Genomic DNA, 16,754 nt, shown 5'->3' with positions numbered 1-16,754 from the left:
CCATGCCGCCGAAGTCTAATCAGGGTCTTTTGCTGTCTTATTCCATTGCTAACACTGTGACTCTAACTGCCGTGTACTACAAATTAATTCATTCCTTCAGGCCTTGCCGTTCAGTAACTGGCTGTCACAGCAATCTCCCGAGGAGCTAATTGAGAGTTGTGATCCGTGCAGTATTTCCATTAGTGCTGTAATGACAGGCAGCCAGACACACACATGCATGCTCACACACAGAGCACAGGTTCCTCCGTACCCACAAAAAGGAGCAGATAACAAGCCATTGCCATCTCAAGTGTTCAGCAGCAGCTGGGAAAAAGGGAAAACAGGAGGAACAATATCCATGAGTCAGACTGAGGTCATGTAAACTTGGCCTGAATGAGAGCAACTTGCTCTCAATACAAGCTCCTAATTTACTGTAGGAGAGTAAAATCCTTCACACACTCTTCTGTCCAGTGGCACTGTTCCCAGAGACTACAAATCCCACCAATAAGTCACCTCGATTTGAGTGGCCCTCCCCATTGCATGGTGGGACCATGCAATGTAATCTCCTTAGAGATGCTTCTTGAGTAAGGGTGATTTCAGACATAGTTGTGTGTAGCACTATAGAAGATACTAATATTAGAGTCTTACAGGTTCTGCTTAACAAACTAGAGGAGATGTTAATTTGGGAAGAATGTATTTGATCGGTTTTCATGTGGCTCATTCAGGAACCTGGATGGCTCAGGCGTGAAGTCTGTGAACTTAGCCTCTTTTTTATTTGTTTTTCCTTTCTTTTGTAGTTTCAAGCAGATCAGCGGGAAAACACTACACACAGCACCTCCTACAGTTGTGCCATATGCTAGTAAAGACTTAGGCATCATAAAGGACACTTTTTTAGGTCCCTTCTGGACTACAGCCTCATGGTTCTCACCTAGAAAGGACATGCAATTCGGTGCTGTCACCAATTATTATTTAAGAGTCAGAAACTGAAAAACCTTTGTTTTCTTGGGGAGTTGTGCACTTTTTTGAAATAACTCAAGAATTAGCCCCAACGTATCTGAAGACTTGTCTACGTACAGGCAAATGTGTATCCATTTAACTTGTCTTAGAAGTTGGTCAGATAGCTGCAGACTAGTTCAGTAGGCACTTCTCACTGAGTGCTTTATTAATTCCAAAGCTGTGAGTGATTTCTTTATAAATGAAAGACGGTTTCAAAGTCCATTAACAATGGGAAGGAAAACCACAGCAATTATTTTGAATTATGTATTTGCCAATGAATTAATTCAAAGTGCTCTGTGTGGTTATTGTAGTAGCCAAACAGATTGAAGTCAACAACTTTAGTCACCCTTAAGCTGAGATTGTTGCAACGGTGGAAATAACTCAGCCATGGGTATGGAAGTAGTTCATGCTGGGGAACTATCAGTAGGTGAAGTTAACCTTGCCTGGGACAGGACTACTTACACAGTCCCAGATTTTCAAAACCAGCTTTTTGTAAGGAAATGAGCTGCAGATTCTTCAGATCATTCCAAAGAGCAGAATATGCTACTCTGACTGCCCGTGAGTCTGGCTTTATAAAAATAGGGAAGATACCCATTCAAGGTACACAAACATCCTTTAGGGCTCAAATAGAGGATTAAGTTACTGAGCCTTAAGAATTTGTGGCATATAATACTAGCTTGATAATTGAGCATGTGCATGCTTCTGGCATGTGATAAATGCAAGGTCATTTGACTTAACCTAGGAGAAGACAGCGTTAAGTGGAATTACCCCATGTCTGCTGCAGGCTAGTTGTGCACACAGCTGCTACCACAGTTCAGCTGATACACAGCAATTTGTTCAGTTGTGCTAAATGTTGCTGCATGTACAAACCCCCATTCTGCCCTCTTGTGACAACATTACAGGAAAATTCAGTTATTTGAAAAGTCAGATGAATTTAATAAAGGAAACACAAATTTTAAAAAACTTCCATAACTGCAAAGGGCCCCTGGAAAGTGGGTTAATGTAGGATGTTCTGAGACATCCATGTAGACCCATACTGCAATAAGTTTGGCTCTCCTGTATATAACCATAATTACAATTTTCAATTGGACATACCTGCAATAGATATGATCGCACAAGGACAGAGCAGAAGTCAATAGATCAGGTACATCTACCTCTTCTGCAGGCAATCAGGCTGAAAGCTCACATCACACCAAGAACAGACCTTACGATCACTCACGGTGAGCTTCTGAAAAAAGGCAAGAAGATACCAGTGAGGAAAGTTCCAAAAGCCCAGGCTCAGAGGAAGTCCTGGAACAGGCCGCACAGTCCATTAGGGTGTGGCATGTCCTGTGATTCCATTTTAAGGATCGATTAGGGCATGCCCAAGGAATACAAAGTGGGCATAAAACTTATCACTGTTTTCAGTATTGAGAAAGCTGTGGTATAAATGGAAAAGGTCCTGAGTTCTGACCAATAATTTCACGTAACAACTTTACTATATGCCACAGAATAGCTTTGGCTTCTGTGCAGAGTGCTAAGTCATGCTTTTTCCCTTCAAATGTGATACAAGATGGTTTCCAGCTGAGGGGTGAGAGTGGAATGTGTACGTACAAGGAGTGATTTATTCCAGACTATTTTGAACTGATTATTTGAAGCTGCAGTTACTGATTTAGTGACCATGTCATGTATTTCAGCACAAACTGATCTCTTCCATCAGTCTGCCATGCCAGCACACATACAGTTACATAGCACAACAGGATCACCCCAAACAACTTGAACCAAATCCTGTGGCCATATGTGAAACAAGCCCCTGTTCACGTCAGCATTTGACATCCCCATAGTCTCCATGCACAGCATTATTTCAAAGGCTGACTGTTTTGCCACCTCTAAGTCTTAATGTCTGTTTCCCGCAACATAATCCTGTAAATATTTGCACAAGCTTGGGGGGTTTTTTTGCTGTGGCTCACCAGTGCTTGTATTCATTTTTTTTAAAAGAGGAAGACCTCAAGCCTGACAAACTTTCAGTGCTCACTGCACTGTTCAGTTAAGTCACTCAATCACACTTCCGTCGCCTTGCTTTGAATGATCTTGCAATTAGCAATCCAGTCACAAGCAGAACACCACTTGCACATGTGCTGTCCCACAGCTCAGTCATAGGCAGGCATGGGCTGATGGTGAAGCACACTTGGACTCACCTGGTACGTAGGCACACAGAGAGCACTTGTGCACACAGCCTCAGAAGATTCTGCGAATTTCTTGCATGGTGCAGTGGAAACGAGTTTCTAAAAAGCTATTTTCAAGTTAGTGCAACATGGAGAATTCTGGGCTGTTTCTCCAGAGATCTTAGCATGAAACCTGGGTAAGTGCACAGTTACTGCATGTGAGTGTGTGGCCCTGCAGAGCCATCATGCTTCCTCCTGGAAAGGGTTGGCATATCCTATCTGAGGGGCAGCTGTGTAATGTAACAACATGGAAATGTACAACAGCAAATCAATGGAATGGGTCTGTGGTATAGTAACTGGTCTCATAATTACTGTTGGGTCCAGCAACATGAGGTCAGCCAGTCTCCTTGGTTTTTGTCTATCAAAGCCAAGATGAGCAGGAGAACATGTCTATTTGCAGCCTTGGCAATACATGACTGCAGTGAAGTTCATCCTAACAATTAATTATTGATAATCCAGGCAGTGACTAGTGAAACTTTTTCATCCATATAAACCTAATGATGAAGTCTTGAAAATAATACATAAACACTTGTACACACGAAAAAGGTTTACCAGTTCAACCAAAATCTCATTTTAAACCAGTTCTCTACCTGCACCAGCCAAAATGTAAGGAGCTGCTCTCACACTCAGACAAGGATGTTGTAGTGGAACCAACACTGATTTCACTAAGCCGACTTAGAGGTCATCTATCAGCTTAATTAGTTGTCTCCAACAGACAGGCCTTAGGAGTCTTCCCATTAGATATTATATCTTCAGTGCAGCAGGGCAGGACAGTGCTGCAAGTGTCATCAATTCTTTGTTAGGCTGGATGAACCATGGGTCCTTCATATTCTTCTTGCTCTCCAGGAGGGAATGGGTGATTGCTCCCTGCTACAGTTTGATCTTCACAGGGTGGTTCTAAGCTTGAGGCAAAAAACTCCAGCATGAAGTGGAAGAAAGGGCTGAGCTGTGCAAGTTTATGATAAACTGATTTCTCTAGCAATTCCCAAGGCTGCTGCTGGCGCCATGCCTCTGACACACACAGTGAGAAAATGGAGGCAAACTGATGTGGAGATGCAGCAAGCCAGCAGTTCCCCAGAAGAAAACAGATATAGCACTTTAAGTGCCTTCACACCACACCTTCTCCAGCAAACCCAGGCCAGCCCCAAGGTGCAGCATAGGCCACCTGTCTCAGCTCAAGTGGTCCTTGTAGCATTGTTTGATATAAGACACCTGGCTACACTATGAACATATCTGCTCTTCCTGTGAGAACAGGGGTCTTGCGAGAGTCATGAAACAGGATGTCTACCATCACTAGAACTTGTCAGCTGTGCCTTTGTCTAGCTGAGTCTTGGAAATTTCCAATGATTGAACTTCCACCGTATCTATGGGTAACATTTTTCACTGCAGCACAGGCTCCCTAGGAAAGTTTTCCCTATGCCTGCTTCCAATATCCCAAGACACAGTACGTACTGCTGGCCATAGCTGGCAGAAGACCAAGTCCTACCTAGACTATTTTAAAAATGGTAAGCATAAAGTGAATAAAAATAAGCAAACATTTGGAAACAGATTCACAAAGAGAGAGTACAAATGCATTTCTCATACTACCTGAAACTTAGCACTAACTACAGGAACTCCTTCAGGATTTCTGTTTTCAAAACCTCTCTCAGTCAGCAGAACTGAAGAGAGATTATGGTACTCTGATACTCCCTCTGACAGAATAAAGCAGAACAAAAACAATCAAGAAGACATTAAACAATGTCTGACTGCAAGCCTAGCTTCCATGGCATTATCTGTTCAGTAGGGCGTTTTACAAAGCAAGGACTTCAATCTCTGATTATGACCCCTCATTTTTCTACTCAGTTCTCTAAGGTAGTTATCAAGCACACATAAACTCACAGGGGCACACTTGTCCCCTTTAGTTCTAATTAATGCCACTGAAACTCATCATTATCTAGGTGTATGAGGGCAGCTCATACACATACAACCATCCATCAAGAAAAACCCATTGTATAATACCAAATAAAGCATGTGTTGACTTCAGGAAGCCTTTTCTTCAGGATATTCTTCTGATTCAGTTCAAGAGAAGGCTAAAGTACCAAAACTCATGTACGTCATTCAGCTCTTTGCCCATTTCTCTGGCTAAAGCAAAGAACTAGCTTTATTCCAAGTTAACTCACTGCATGATTTAGTGTAGTTGTCTTAAAAATCACACTTAGAATCTCAGAATTAGGATTGGAAAGGAACCCTAGAGGTTTTCTGATCCAAACTCCTGCTCAAAGCAGGCCCAGCTTCAAACTTAAATCAGGCAGCTCAGGGCAAATTGTGAATCCTCTTCTCTTCTGAAGAAGACAGCCTCTCTGTAACCACTCCCATTATGAAGAACTTTTTCCTTAGAACAATCATAACTCCCCTGTTGCAGGTCATATTCATTGCCTCTCATTCTTTTGCTGGGACTCTCTCTGTCTTTTCTTTAACTATCCATTAAGCAGTTGAAGGCTCCAATTAGACCTCCTTTAGCTTTTTCTTCCCAGCTGAATAAACTCAGGTCTTCCAGTCTCTCATTTTATCTCATGTGCTCTAGTCCTCTAACCACCATTTTCATTGTTGGCTAGACTTGCCCCGCTTTGTCAACATCTTACCTATACTAAGAACTCCAAAAGTGAAGACAGGACTACAGGGACAGTCCTGTGATTGCTAAATAGAGGGGAATAATCACTCCTTGACTTGCTGGATAAAATCCTATTAATGCAATCTAGTATGTGCTCAGCTTTCACTACCTCAAAGTCACACTGCTGATTGATGTTCAACTTGTGTACCTGAACCCCCAGGTCCTTTACGGCAGAACTGCTCTCTAACCACATGGATTCTAACCCACACTTCTTGCAAAAATTACATGCCCTTTTTGGCATGCCTTAGCAACACCACAAAATCAGCATGTGATTTGTAATTCAAGGACAGTAAATATACCTCATGCAGAACAGAAAATAGATGGGAGGGCAGCTGAATTTGTTTGCAACTGACCGTTTAGGGCATATTTAGGCATAATTTACAAATTGTATTCTCCCACTTCTTACTTTACTTTTTTCCTAATGCGGTATCTGCCCCTTAAATGATTGTGTCAGATGCCACAACTTTTGCCTTCTCCGAGGCCTCATGGACCAGATGTAGTAGGACAGCCTGATCATCTGTGCTCCACTGGGGACAGGAAACAAGAATGAAATATTTGCTAGCAGAGTCAAAGGAAGCAAAAGGGACACATCCTTGCCCCACAGTCTCTAACCTGTGCGCAAAAGAAAGGTCTCTGGTTCACAGTATCTAGTTCAAAGCCAAGGCTGGGGAGTGAGGGGTGGAGAAAAGGTCAGGAGTTCAGCATTCCCCTCATCTTCTCACTCTGAATTTAAATGAACAGAGAGAGAAGGGAAAGAAAGAGGGCGTATCTTGTCAAGAAAGCAACAGAAAACAGTCTAGCTCTCCAGAGAGGAGACCACAATATGGAGCAGTGAGCGCAAGCAGGCCTTTTTCGCCTTTCTTCCCCGTGATTTAAGTAAGATGTGATTTTGTGGTGAATACAGATACATTTACAGAACCTGCTAACACGAATTTAGTAATAACCTTGGAAGTGTGCTGAGTGGGAAAACACGAGGCTAGTACAAACTCTGTCATCAAAGCTCCACAGCTGCCACAAGATTATTTGTGCTCACACTGAGCACTGGCTGCAGTGTATATTAAAGCTTTCCAGTTATAGCCTTAACCAAAAAAAAAGACCACTGGCAAATACAGAAATTCACTTGGTGACTTACTTATTTAAATATATTGGTCTTATATACAAGAAACTACCTTGCAAAGGGACCAGCATTCTGTAAGGATATGTTCTTGCACATATGAATCTATGGTCTAAACAACAGATGCACACAAAAACTGTGGAAGCTTATGCTGCCAACTGGTGCCTGTGACATGGCAGAGTTTTAATGGAAAGTTGATAATTTTAATAGTGTCTCTCTTTTATGTTGCTCTGCCTTGTACAGATTATCTCTGTACACACAATAAAATTGATGGTATCTATTTTGTTTTTTCTGACCTTAAATGTAACTAGCATCCACTCACATGAAGTGAAAGAATTCCGTGGCAAATTTAGTATTAAAGAATTGAATGTGAATAAACTACTTGGTAGAATTTGGCCAATTAGGACAGTGTTAAAACAAAATCAACAACTAATAGTTTAGTACTTATACCATGCATTACCTTTAGAAGTACTGCAAAAAATTACTTGATTAATCAATTAATCAAAAAACTATAAAATTAGCTACATTAACTAATTAAAAGCTTGACTGAAAAGATACTGATTGCTGCTAGAAATAACAATGCAATTGCAATGTTATGGTGCAAAGATAATTTCAGAGCTGTGAAATAACAGTTTGTGCATCTATGAGGATTCATGGGCATATATTTGAGAGGCACTCTAAAGATGTCTGATATGGGAAACCAAAAGAGAGCTAGAATATGCATTGTCAGACGTAAGTGTAAAGGGTTGTTTGAAATGGTACTATTTTCAAACATACAAGAAAAAACTATGGCCACGATCCTGCCTTGCAAGTAATTCCCATCCTGAAAAAAAGATAAGAAAAATTAAGATAAAACATGCTTCTACTTTATTTATCAGCCTTGGCATCAGCTGCTGCCTTTATTATGGGTTCTCAGAAACCTACTGAGATAAGACCTAAAATGGGTATTTACTAATTAATTAATCTCTGATGAGAAGATGCTAATGGTTTGCTCAATACATGCTCTTTACTCTGTGATCATGACTCAATTCAGTCTAAGAAGTCTTTGCAAGACCTCTGCTGTTAGCCTGTAACATAACCTGCAGAGGCAAGGGAGACCGAAAGCTGCACCCAAACATAGGAAAAATAGAAGCCCAGACACCCTTCCCATCTCCACTGAGGGACATCGTGCAGAATAAAATTTCCCCTCAGGGCAAGTGGGTTAGAGATACACTTAGTCTTTACCTCCTGCTTATAACCAGGCTGTCTGTTTTACAACATGAGCACCTTACCACACTATATATCTTACAGAGCAGGGCTGCAGCTAATTTCAGTAACTCCTCTGATATGATCCTTCTAATGAATGACCTGGACAAGGGGATCGAGTGCACCTTCAGTCAGTTTGCAGACAACATTAAGATGGGCAGGAGGGTTGATCTGCCTGAGGACACAAAGGGTCTATAGTGGGATCTGGACTGGCTGGATCAATGGACCAAGGACAACAGTAAGAGTTTAAACAAGGCCAAGTGTCAGGTCATGCACTTGGGTCACAATAACCCCACACAGTGCTGCAGGCTGGGGGCAGTGACTGCAAAGCTGCCCATTGGAAAAGGACCTGGGGGTGATGGTCAATAGCAGCTGAACATGAGCCAGTGTGTGCCCAGATGGCCAGGATGGCAAATGGCATCCTGGCCTGTATCAGCAATATTGTGGCCCACAGGACCATGGCAGTGATTGTCCCCCTGTACTCAACACTGGTAAGGCCACACCCTGAGTCCTGTGTCCAGTTTTGGGCCCTTCACTACAAGAAAGACACTGAGGTGCTGCAGTGTGTCCAGAGGAGGGCAACAAAGCTGCTGAAGGGTCTGGAGCAGCTGAGGGAGCCGGGTGTGTTTCACCTGGAGAAAAGGAGGCTCAAAGTAAAACTTATCTCTCTCTACACCTACCTGAACAGAGGCTGCAGCAAGGTGGGGATCGGCCTCTTCTCCCAGGCAACAGCTAACAGGACAAGAGGAAATGGCCTCAAGCTGTGCCAGGAGAGGTTCAGGTTGGACATCAGGAAGAATTTTTTCACTGAAGGGATTGTTAAGCATTGGAATGACCTGCCCAGAGAAATGGTGGAATCACCATCTCTAAAAGTGTTCAAGAAAAAACTGCACTTAGTGCCATGGTTTAGTTGACATGGTAGTGTTTGGTCAAAGATTGGACTCAATCTTGGATGTCTTTTTGAACCTTAAAGATTCTAATTTCTGATTTTTTTGCTCCACTTTGACATGGCCAAGCAGTAACTGACTTTCATATGCCAATAGCACACACATGATTCTAAAGCTATAGAAAGTGTGGTTGAACACAGCTGCACTGATGGCTGCCAGAAAGTCTTGTGCACAAGGTTCATCAGGACTACAGGTTGACTGTCCAGGATCTTCCACCTCCCAATCCTACAGCCATACTTCTGATGAGGTACTGAATTGTGTTAGCAGCACCACTGGCATAGTAGGGTAGTCTCAGACGCTGTATCTGCCCCACCTAGTGATTTCAGAACATGTCAGGCTGCAAGTCTGTACTAGGGCATTATAAAGACTATATACAACCTGAGGCTACTGCTTGGTGGTCATGGTAGTAGAAGATGGGAATTTCCCATTCTTCCTAAGCTGATCTGTGGTAAGATGGATTTTATGAAATGGGATCCTTCATATTTCTTATTTCACTTTCTTATTTCAGTTTTCACCTCCTTCCCTTATATTTTATAAAAGCTCAATCTCTCTTATGTAACAAACAAACAAACAGAAAATGAGAGCATAATATTATATCCATGGCATCACTGCAGTCTGACAGACAGACATCACCACAACAGAAAGGAGGAGGAGGGGAAGTTCATACAAAGTACTGCCTTCCCTCAGAAGGCAAAATACAGACAGAAAGAACTCCAGCACAAGTGAAGAAAGCCCTCAGTTTGCTTGGCTTCTGAAGCAGAGGACTGGAGAGCCTACATTTTGACTTAATTGTCACAAAACAAAGCACATCACAGCAGTTGGTATCTTCAAGGATAAGCAGCAGAAACAGATTATATACCCTGCCATGCATACGCATGTTGCATTGCAAGAGCCCCAGATGCTACATCTGATGACCAAGTTTAGCTGAAAACACTAGGTCCCTAGACAACAACTTGATGCAAAAAATTAACATCTCTGTGGTTCATTGTAGAACAAAAGCTAACACTTTCTTTACAAAACCATTTTCTGTTCCATTTCCCAAATGGAAAAAGAAAAGCCAATTCTGAAAAGCCTAGATACAATATTTTCATATCTAGCTGTAGGTTTATATGGTATACTGCTGGCAAGGAATCCTTCCTTCCCCTGCTAGCACACTGGCATGAACTGTACTGCTCAGGAAAAGCCCACTCTTCCTGACTGAGATCACTATTTATACTGGATGCCCATTAATTGCATTGCTTGGAATGATTTGCTGTGGGTTTTCTTTTTTTATTCTATCTGCATTATGTCGTGATCTGATGACTGATTGGCTCCTGTGAGCAATCATGAGCCCAAGCCTATTGCTTCTAGCTTGATAGAGTGTATATCTCTATTTCATATTCAATAATGATGAATGGTCATGGCTTACATTTATATAGGGCCTTTCATCCAGAAAGATCCCAAAGCACTTTACAAATTGATTTACTGTGCAAACTATGGGGTTTATTCTCCGCTTCATAAGCTCGTATAAATCCCATTGAGTTACTTGCACTTCATCACAGTACTTGGTATTGCCCAAACAAAGCACGAGCAATACACCCAGCAGACAGTCATGGAACACTTTTAAAAATATGAAAGAGTTCAGAACTTCAGTTCTATGTCTTATCCAAAAGGCAGAATCTTTAGCAGGAGAGCATCCACCTAACCCTAGAAAAGTACTACTTTCTGCACTACTTCTAACAGGGCTTCTTGCAGTAAAGCATTCCTTGGAGAGGTCACAACCCAGAGCTGAGTCTGCCTGCTCACATGACTGCACCCTCAGGCAGAAGCTGCTAAAAACCATCAGTTCCTTCTGTTTTAAAAAAATACTATTGAACAGAAAATAGCAATGAAACATCAGTAGCCATCAATATAGGTTGCTTGTGCCTCTTAAGGGTTGCAAAAAAATTAAACAGGAGGAATGCTCAGGCAAAATTCCTGGCAAGAATTTTGAGTGAATATTTAGTCAAAGCATGATGCTCTGCACTAATGTCTTGAAGCAAATCACCCAGTTTCCTTCTCCTCTGTTAAACCTGGAATGGGAAAGGAAATGCACCAAGTATGTGCCTGGGTTGATCAGCTGCTGTTGTTCTCCATCTTGATATCTAGCAAAAGGGAATCCCAAATCTGGAGTCTAGCCTTTATACCTTCCAAGCCTAAGGGATACAGAGTGAAGCAGGGAACTCATGACTGAGATGATAGGTAATCAACTTCAAGATTTTCTCCACTCAGTCTAAAAGCTTTAAAGGAGCAACACCATCTCTACCTCCATGACTTTGTCAGAGAATTAAGTGAGGTGCATTTAAAAAAAAAATGCAGAGATTCTCTAATAAATATGGTGCCTTTGAAAGTGAGATGCCAACAGTGGCTCTTACCAGGATGCCATGGTGTAAGCTGAGTACTTGTCTTTTTCTCCACCGTATCACTTCTGAAATGGCTGCAGTACAAATGCGGGTTCTAATCTGACCGAAAACAAAGTCATGACGAATTATCCAATGTGGGTGAGAGACCCACCTCCTCAGGGATTTTAACCAAAATTTGTTCTTTTGGAATCCAAAAAGAAATAGCTCATAGACATTTGAATGTAAAAGGTAATAATCTAGTGCTAGAATTACATAAAACTTTCAGGTGTTGACCACTGTCTTTTCTTTCTTGGCCTATCAGAATTAGCATGCTGACATATTGCAGTAATAAGTATAGTCAAAAATAAAAAGAGAAAAAATATTTCCCTCCTTTATTACATTATGGACTACTTGCCATATTCTTTATTAACGCCAGAGCTAACAAGAAATATGGCATAGGTTAAGACTGGGCAAAAAATTCTTCTAGCAGGATTGACAGAATTAGCCTGAAAGGTCCCATGTAACATGCATTCCTGGGGCAGGTGGAAAACATGGGAGGATTTATTCAGCAGTTTCTTGATATGTTCAGGCCAATGCAGCTGCAGTCAGTTCCTGAGTAATGTGTGTCCCATCTCTGTTTTGGTCAACTCTAGCAGCTTGCCCAATACCTTACACAATACCAAAAGATGTAAAATCTCGTGGACATCAAATGAGGTTTTAAGGATGCTGTAGGTACAGAAGCCTTCCATCCTTAGAGGGTTTCATGGTCCAGTCTGATCTTTCCTACATACACTCCTGTGCCCATCCAGCACTTTTCCCAAGCTCCTCCCTCCTCATTTTACTTTCTCTGTATCTTATGTTCTGCATGACAGTGGCTTCTTTTTCTCCTTCTGGCTTTGATGCCAGTATGAGAGGAAAGAGTATAAGAGCAAGGCTTCCAGTTCCAGTCTGTAAGATGACAGTGGCCTTCCGATGTTCGGAGAAACAATGACATAGAAGGTCAGATCAAGGCCCACTGACCTAAGATAAAGCATATAATTGCATCAATAGAAGAGCACATGAGTAGTCCATAATGAGGGCTGGTACTAGCTTGTTACAGACAGCACTATGAGAATTTAGCTGCCAAACACTAGCAAGCAACTATTGATCTCATATGAGCTACTGAAAAAAATCTCTACTTTTTATAATGCAGGGATACTGAAGAAAGTATAATAATGACCCTTTGCCTTATTGCAAATCAAAGAGTCATCGAATGGTTTGGATTGGAAGGGATATTAAAAATCATCTAGTTTCAACTCCCTGCCTTGGGCAGGGACATCTTCCACTAGACCAGGCTGCTTAGAGCCCCCTCCAACCTGGCCATGAACACTTCCAGGGATGGGGTATCCACAACTTCTCAGGACAACCTGTTTCAGTGCCTCACCACCCTCACAGCAGAGATTTTCTTTCTAATATCCAACCTAAACCTATCTTCTTTCACTTTAAAGCCCTTCTCCCTTGTCCTATTCAGTACATGCCCTTGTAAAAAGTCCCTCTTAAGCTTTCTTGTAGCCCCATTTAGGTACTGCAAGGCTGCTCTAAGGTGTCCCCAAAGCTTTCTCTTCTCCAGACTGAACAACCCCAACTGTCTCAGCCCATCTTCATAGGAGAGGTGCTCCATCCTTCTCATCCTCTTTGTGGCCCTCCTCTGGGCCCTCTCTAACTGGTTTGCATCGTTCTTGTGCTGAGGACCCCAGACCTGGATGCAGTACTCCCAGTGGGGTCCCCAGAGAGTAGAACAGCGGCCAGGCTGCCTTTGATGCAGCCCAGGATACATTTGGCTTTCTGGGCTGCAAGTGCACGTTGTCAGGTCACATCAAGCTTCTGAGCTTGACATCCTTACCTCATTCCCTTCATGTTAGAGATATTAGGGTTCCTTAGCCAATAATGTAAGTGTGGACAAAATACATACTGCTGGCATATGTTCTACAACCTGGTCAAGTTTATCTAGCTGGATGGCCCCAGAATGATACTACCAGAGCAGGGCACCAAAAGGCAACATGAGGCCAAACCAGGTGGCTCCCCACCACAGCTGCACAGGAGGGTTTGGAAACTGAAGGCCACCACTAAAAAACACAAATAAACAAACTACAAAAGCTACAATAACTTACCTCAGAGCCAAGACTGTCTGTAGTTTTAGGAATCCTGAAAGATTACCAAGCACAGCAAAAGGACCTCCATGTTAGGACGCACTGTTCAATCTAACTGTTCAGCGAGTAGCTGTAAAGGTTTCAGGATTTTTTTTATCCTTAGAAAACTTGTTAACAATGACAGAACTTCTCATCAACACTGAAGAGGAAGTGACATGAAAACGACAAAGTAACTGTATATTAAGGAAACCATAAAATTAATTAAAGAAACAGGGATTTCCTGGAAAAATTGAAGAAAAAATGTCTTACAAGAAATGACAGCCAAAATGACATAGATTGGACTTTTATTGGCACTCAGCTATAAAGCTAAGGACCAAACAAATGCTGGAAACTGAGATTCTCCTGAAGTAGGAGGATCCTGACCCTCCAAAGCAGGTGACACATTCACAGGGGCAGGGATGCCAGGAAAGCCTGCATCACTTTCCAAAGCTTTGTTTATCCTAGGGATAAGGAGAAGATTCTCACAGTCCTCCACATGCACCAGTCTATTCTTGTTCAACAGCACTGAGCTCACGTGATATCATCACAGCACAAAAGGAAGAAGTAGGCAACATTTTTGCGAAGGAAAACAAACACTTCTAAAAGCTTTGCAAGAAGAGAATATGACTGGTAGTGCTCAACAACCTTAAGTTTTACATGCACAAATAAGAATAAAGCAATATGATACAAAGTTTTCAGTTTCTTGGCCTTTGCAGGCAGATCCATTTGGACAGAATATAACAGTGCCCAGCACAGTGCATACTAAATATCTCAGTGTCCAGTTTCATGAGCCTGAAACATTATTGTATCTGCCTGTAGTGTCTCCCATTTAGCCAACAACCTTTCCATCCTGCAGCTCCCCAGAGATGGCATGGCATCTGGATGCCCACACCAGCCAGAGATAGATGTCTGGTAAAGCCCTCTTAGCTGAACAGGACATGGTAGCACCCACATCATCACTAAAGCAGGAAGGGAGTTCAAAAATACATTAACTAAGGACTGAGAAAACAGTGTTTTACAGGAGCTTCTTGCAAAAGCAAGTGGAGAACTAGGGTTCCTGGGGCTTTTTCCTTCCCAAAGCAAGCAAGCGCCGGAAAGCACGAGTCCTGTTTGTACAGGATCCTCTTCAGACTCCCAGTGTGGAGAAGCATGTTGAACCACACCATCCCCCTGCAGTCCTCCCTCCCTCTCATCCACTGTAGATATACAAGGCTAAGTTGATGAGCTGTTCAGCTTAGTGTGAAATGTGTTACATTTTCCCCCCAGCTGCTTCCTGATTGCAGTATTTACTTTTAATCTCCTCTGCCTCAATGCCCGATAAAAACTTTGTCACATTAGATGGTGACAGATGGGAAAGAGAAGGGGGGGATCACTGCAAGGGAACGTCCTGGCTTCCCAATAATTTTTCACAACGCCAATTATGTCCTTCAGTGCTTCCTGGCATGTGCACCCATGTCAGCAGAGAAGGAAATAGAAAGGCATAAATAAAGACAAAACCAGGCACTGCGTGGCTTTAATCTGCAGAATAACATTTCTCATTTGGGTGAAATATTGTTGGATTCTCTCCTGTGCTGGAAATGGAGATACACACACAATATATACACAGAGACACAGATACGCAGAGTTCACAACTGCTTTCCTCATGCATGGGTACTGCCGTCCTCACAAGCAGCTCTCAGCATTGTGATCAGGAAAGTGCAGATGTCCCCTGCTTTCTGAAAGGTATCCATGTCCAGCAAGCCAAATCTTACGCCCTCTAATCCAGCTACCATTGAGCAAGTAGGAGTAATGTGACGATTCTCATCTTTAACGCTTCAAAACTGTTCTTGGAAAGTTTCAGATCATTTTATGTTGTACTTGAGGCTCCTTGCAAACATCAGTTTCCAAGCCTAATCCTGCATGCCACTACATTTGCCTTGCTTAGATGGTCCATCCAAGATGAGGGGCTACAAAGGATAATCTTTTGACTCTGAGTTACTTCTTGCTTAGACTGCTGGGAGAAATGAAGTATAACAGCAACCACCTATGTTGGTGGACATGTTTATAGTAGCAGATGAAGGTAGTCATGGAAGCAAAGGAGGAAGGTGAGAGACAACTTTGACCCAGGCTGGGATTTATCCAGTCATACCAATAAAAAAAAAACCCTTTTGTTTGCCCTTTATGTACCTCCTTTGTAAACATGAAAAAGCAAATCAAAATAAAGCATTTTCCTAGACATCTTTTCCTTTGAACTAAAAGAATCATGTGCTTTGGACCACAGCTACTACTCTCTTGACAATTCTAGTGCAGATGCATACAGGAACAAGAGCTTGGTGACTTCCATTACAAGCAGAATGGACAGGCAACGTCAGAGAGAAGTGCATAATTAAAGAAGCACAGCAATAGAGATGATGTAGGGAGGGAGCTTCAACTGGAACAGAAAGAATGGGTAACGGTCCTAAAAAGTGAAACCTATCCTGATGGTGTACATGAATATTCACAGTAGGGCACATTCATGCATCTTCCATCAGGCCAGAACTTGGCCTGCAGGACTGTTGGTAAAAGCCAAGACAATGCCCTTGTCTTCATATGAATTAAGATATGTAAATATGTAAAAACAGCAAGTACTCCCAAACCAGGAGATTTCCAGGTAGCTACAAACTGGGCATCAGCCAAGGAGTTACTCATTCAGGCTCTAGGAAAAAAAAAAATGAATGAATGAGAAGTCTCTGGGCTCAGGCTAGAAGATTTAGTAGATATTAGACAAAGGACTGTGAGCCACAGAAATTATGAAGACGCCACTGATAAAATGAACTATGCTGTATAAGAATCCAGGAAACAAATAGCTGGAGCTGGAATAGAAAAGATAAGGTAAAGGACTGCCAGTAAGTTCTCCAACTGTGTTTTTTAACTGTAGATTTTCTCTACAGAAAGTAGCTAACTAGTAACAGAAACATTATGCTGTTAAGCAGACATCCTTATGGTTGTGCATTACCAGATTTTCGCAGTCATATCTGTATTTACATGCCTGTCACTTTGGACATATTATAGGCAGGTTTACAGAACTGGTTATGCCAATGAAACTCCTCCAGAAGCTCAACTACAGCAGGTT

At 42.1% G+C, this 16,754-nt stretch overlaps 1 long non-coding RNA gene across 1 annotated transcript in view; it reads right to left on the bottom strand.

Annotated features, from left to right (window-relative positions):
- Nucleotides 1–2,074: 2,074 nt before the first annotated feature.
- Nucleotides 2,075–16,754, bottom strand: part of LOC116446046 — an 84,892-nt gene continuing 70,212 nt past the window's right edge. The window contains exon 3 of the long non-coding RNA XR_004241008.1: nucleotides 2,075–2,203. This is a non-coding gene — a long non-coding RNA (uncharacterized LOC116446046). The remainder of the gene's footprint in view (nucleotides 2,204–16,754) is intronic.

Source organism: Corvus moneduloides, chromosome 6, assembly GCF_009650955.1.
Source record: "Corvus moneduloides isolate bCorMon1 chromosome 6, bCorMon1.pri, whole genome shotgun sequence".
Classification (NCBI taxonomy): domain Eukaryota; kingdom Metazoa; phylum Chordata; class Aves; order Passeriformes; family Corvidae; genus Corvus; species Corvus moneduloides.
This window is presented reverse-complemented; position numbering and strand designations above follow the sequence as displayed.